This window comes from Oratosquilla oratoria, chromosome 12 (genome assembly GCF_046742065.1).
Source record: "Oratosquilla oratoria isolate Oo_2021 chromosome 12, ASM4674206v1, whole genome shotgun sequence".
Lineage (NCBI taxonomy): Eukaryota > Metazoa > Arthropoda > Malacostraca > Stomatopoda > Squillidae > Oratosquilla > Oratosquilla oratoria.
In genome coordinates, this window is record NC_134788.1 from 43,556,481 (window position 1) to 43,561,889 (window position 5,409).

Below are 5,409 nucleotides of genomic sequence, written 5' to 3' on the forward strand. Positions count from 1 at the left end.
TGGAGAGAAGCCTTTTACAGTGTTACCTGTGTGATGCAGATTTCTCAAGTAAGGATGATTTCAAATATCATGTGGTGGCCCACAACGGAGAAAGGTCTTTCCAATATGACCTGTGACATGGACTTTTCTTTATATGTTTTATAGGACCATATCTAAAATCTGTTCAATATCTCAATTTGATTTTGTTGGAAATGATATCATTTAAGCTTGAATCTGATATGTTATAGGACCAATGGAATGCCACTTGGTCTTTACAAAACAAATGAATAAATGAAATAGATTAGTAAACAAACAGATAAATGAATTATTGTAGTACTCTTCATTAGCATTGTGAAACTTCACAGTAAAGAAAACACAATAGAAATAATGTTTTATTGCAGTACTTAAATGTATTCCTGACAGACCACACTCGTCTTATCAATTGATATTTTAATCTATATCCATGACATGAAACACTAGTGTAATGTTATCAACTTGTCTGTGTACTACTGTTTGGTTATCGATTTGAACAGGAGTACTGAAGAAAGGGACCTTTCTTTGTGTAATTTAGTATATGAAAAAATATGACTAGGTATTATAACGAACAAAGAAACGGTGGATGTTTTATTTTCCTTTCAAGTATCTACTTATTATGTTAAGCATGGATAGTTTAGTCTCTCAACTTGTCCACATTGAATGATCAGCTGCAAAGGAAACCTGTGCCAGAGGGTTCAATAGAAATAAAACCGGGCGAGTAAAATGTATAGCCAAAGGTGGAGCAATACAAGAATTGAAATCTATGTATGATAATTTGATAATAAGGACAGATGCCAAGTTGAAAATTGCATACATATATACAAAGTGTACACATGGAGAACTGTCAGTGGGTTTAAATCAGTAAGGATTCTTATCAAGGTTGCCTCAGTTGGGAGGTTCTTGATAGGGAATCCTCAGTAGGGCATCTTATATATATATATATATATATATATAAAGTTCCAGTGTAGCTTGCTGATTTTGAGAATGGTGTCTTATATCTGGATGGGGATAGGGCAAGAGTTTATGGTAATTGATTTTATACGTAGCCATAAAGGAATGGCATATGGGATGATTTTACATTCTCTACTGGAGTCTTGAGAGGTGGTTAATTAGTTTGGTCCCAACTGAAACGTGTGACAAAAAGATTCCCATTGGGGAGGAACAGATACGATTGGCTGCCAAGACTGTGTTCATCTGGAGTTGGAGCTGTTCTCAGATGATGTAGGGCAGTGGAAGGATTCCCAAGGAAGTCCCTTAGTGGCTAGAAATGATCCCTCGTTTGTCTACAGTAGAACAGGCAGTCGTGAAAGGAGATTCGTTCCTTGTCGCAGATATAAGGAATGTTTGTGTATTGTGTGTGTCAATGATTTACCCCTATTCTTGATATTATAGCTGACATGTATGGGGGGACAGGAGGAAAAGTGTGGGAGGGGGATTGGGCATGGCGGTGACAGTGTAGTCCGCCAATCAGGTTTCTCAGATGGCTTTGTCGAGTCGATGCAAAGCGTCGCTGACCATGTACTGGATGGTTGATCTGGTCTTATTCCTGTGCTAAGGCTCCCTTTTTTGGCAGCAGCAGCATCCACCATCTCGTGTCCGTACAGTCCCACATGGTATGGATTTTGTTAGGAAGTTTCCATCAGTTCTAGACCTCGGTCCTTATCCCTCACATCACCGTTCCACGACCTTTGACCCCAAGGACCCCCAACGGAATCGCTCGCAGTGCCACCCGTGTGACTCGTGTACCGCCCAGCTGCGTCGACTCGACCTAGCTTCCTTGAGGCCGACGGGTGGGACAAGGCCTCTTTGAGGAAACGCACATGCAGCTCACCAGCCTAAGACGGACCCTGTCAGCCCCCAAGATGACTAACCAGTGCCTCGGTCTGGCAGCCACGCGAGGAAGCACAATGGATTCGTTGAAGAACGCATACCCTCTGTCTTCATTAGTCGGCAGTGTAAGAGCGTTCGTGTCTGACTCGCCACGCATCACACGACCTTATCCTAATTAGGAGCATGGGTCATGACCTGCCCGTGTATATAAATATGGACGAAACAGATGAGGAACCACATCGCCTCGGAGCGTTAAGCTGTAAGCGTGGTCACTGACTGCTTTCTCACCTCGTACCCAACTATCCCGCAAGCAGATCGACTTGGGACACGACTTGACGCACAAGTCGTCACCTCCCTCGCCATCTCGTCACTTGCTCTTTTCTCGACATTAGAAGCGAACCACATAACATAGGTGCTGGAATTTATTACCAGATGAAAACAACACTCCATCAGAGTTTGCTTTGAAACTAGCCTAACAGATGTCTTTTTTGTTGTGGTTTTTAACTGAGGTGCAAAGTGTCAGGTCGCAGGGCGCGTTGAGCTTTTCGTAGTGCCATAAGGCTGGTTCCAGAGTCTAAGGGTACGGTGATACGAGATGGAGGATGGGGGAAAGCGAGAACCCTGTTTGTTCCTTCCCAGATGGTAATCAGCCCGGCCGAGACCGTGGTGGGTAGAAGCTTTACAGAGAAGGACTCTTGGATGTTTTCTAAGAAGATAGCCGTGAGTGTGTGGCCATCTTGAAGCATTGGGCCATATGTGTAGACTAGGTAACCCGTATATCTAGTCTCAACTAGCTTCCGGATATGCGCAATGGAGATATATATCTTGGTTTTGCGGATTACTTCTGTTATTGACATTTGTCAGTAGTGTTTAGTGTTTACCAGAATGTTCATAATATTGGCTTTTCTGATAAAGTTCCGTTTTTTATTTGTATGCCATTTTCCTCTGGCATAATTAATTTGGTGCAATGAATTTGTCAACCTTTGTCTAAAACTCCGCATAAATTGGTAACAGATAACTCAGGAGAAACAAAGAATTTTCAAGAGTGTGTATGTATTTTCATGGTATGAAAAGTCACAGAAGAAAATGCAACATTATTTTCACTGGCCCCTTCAACATAGGCCAAAATCTCTCGGGCAGCCTTAGCTGCCAGACGTAAGATGTTTCGTCATAATACTCGCATCATAGAAAATAGTCACCGCTTATATCGATCGTTCTCTCTTTCACCCGTGAATTTTGATAACCATAGAAAATGTGATGAAGACAGTTTAGAGAGTATGTCATTACGCAGGGGCAACTACAATAAATATAATCAAGACGCCGATATGGCAGCCTCGCGTATCCACTTGCTCCTCATGCCGCCTACGTAGGCGACACCGCATGGAAGAGGATAGTGTGCACCCTTGTCTTCGAGGCTCAATAATTAGAGACATACACAAGCCTCATTTCCCCCTACTGCTGATGAGTTGGCGCATGTGTGTCAATCATTTCAAGGAGTGTGTGCTATAACTTGTAACAATTCTTTGACTACTTCCCGTTACATATTGTACAGCACAGTCTCCGAAGAATACAAACTATTCGGTACTCCCAAGGTCCATCTAGACTGGTCAGCGAGCCGAGCGGACCGAGCGCGGGCGAGGAGGGGTGATGACGTCATCCACGCCGCACCTCCCAGCTACTCACAGCACTGACTTGAACTTGACCACCCTTGGAGCCTGTTATTTCTTCCCCTTCCCCCCCTTTTTTTAACTGCATTACATATTACCTACATGCATTACTAATTAGATGAACACTTGGAATATTAAAGGGTCTATCATAAGCACAAATATATTCATAATAATTATGGCAAACAGTAGTCATAATATAAAGAAAAATTAATTTCACACCATTCATAATGTTAGCATAAATATTCAATATTTGTTATTGAATATAAACCACTTAATCATAACATAAACAACAAAGGAAAACAGGTAATATGGTCCTAGTGAAAAAGTAAACTAAATCTCATTCATGTGGTCAGTTTCATTAGCTTTCTGTTTTGACCTTTGCATGACTTATGTTTTTTCTTATTTGTCTTAATGTTACTATTTAGATTCCTAATTCTAAAGTACACAGATATTTTGGCAAAAAATGATATGACATCATGAGGTACATCAAGTCCAACATTTTCTAATTCACGAACAGCTGTTTTCAAGCACTCTTTTTCCTTCCTTGAGACTGTCATCGTGTATTACTTTAAATGTTTCTCTCATAGTTGTTAATTGGGAAAAGAGAGTGTCAGCAGAAGCATACAATCCACCTCTGTGTACTTCATCAATCCATGTTTTAGCCATGGCGGTAGGCCTACAGTCACTTGCTTTGTGGCCTAAGTGAGGATATTTTGTGTTAAATTTTTTAACAATATAACCACCAATGTATTTGAGGAATTCTTCTTCTATAAGTACGTGGATTGCTTTCTGTGGATTAGAAACTGAGATTACACAGTCTCTTAGGTTTTCATCAATGTTATCATACTCATAATTTACATCTGGACCAACATCCAACTCTTTGAAGCAGAGACGAGTAATGTACAGTTCTGATGCCAACTACCTCTCATCAAAACATGAAACTTCATTTTCCCTTTTCTCAAGTTTAGTTTTATTTGACAAATAGTCAAAATATCCTCACTTAGGCCACAAAGCAAGTGACTGTAGGCCTACCGCCATGGCTAAAACATGGATTGATGAAGTAAATAGAGGTGGATTGTATGCTCCTGCTGACACTCTCTTTTCCCAATTAACAACTATGAGAGAAACATTTAAAGTAATATACAGTGACAGTCTCAAGGAAAGAAAATAGTGCTTGAAAACAGTTGTTCGTGAATTAGAAAATGTTGGACTTACCCAAGTTCAGTTTCGGGAACGGTAGAATTGCCTTCTTTGAACGATAGTGAAGTTTCTCTTATTTACATAACCGCCACCGAGCTATAGTGCACCCTTCATATTCCGCGGTTCACTATTTGCGTTTGTGGGGTGAGGAAAATAGGGCAACCTGTTTCGTCCATTTCCACAAGCCTTCCAGCGGCGTCCCTTTTTGGAGCATCTTGCATCAAAAACATCCGGTCGCCTGGAATTTCTTGACTGCCCTCTTCCTATCCCGCTTCATTTCCTTAACCGCCCCGAGTATTCTACCCTTCTCTTGTAAGTATGGAATCTGGTTCTAGTGTTGTTGTTCGAGATAGGTTGTGTGACTTCGCCGAAGGGAAATATCTGCCTTTCCCCGCTCCCACCAACACACGCGGACCCACACATTTGGTGCATCAAGTGTAGGAATATGGAGTGTTCCCCTTCATCCCCGTGTGAAACGTGCGCTCAATGGGATGATAAGCAGTGGTCCGCGTATTTTCATGCTCACAAGAGAGTGCATGCAAGGACCAAGGTACGCAAGCAGGGAAAATGGCTTCCCCCGTCACCCCGCGAAACAAAGAGAAGGCATACTACGCCTGCGGAGGAGACGAGCAGTTCTCTCCCTCCTCCAAAGCGTAGTAGACGGAAAGGTTGTACAACATCCACCTCGAGTCAATCT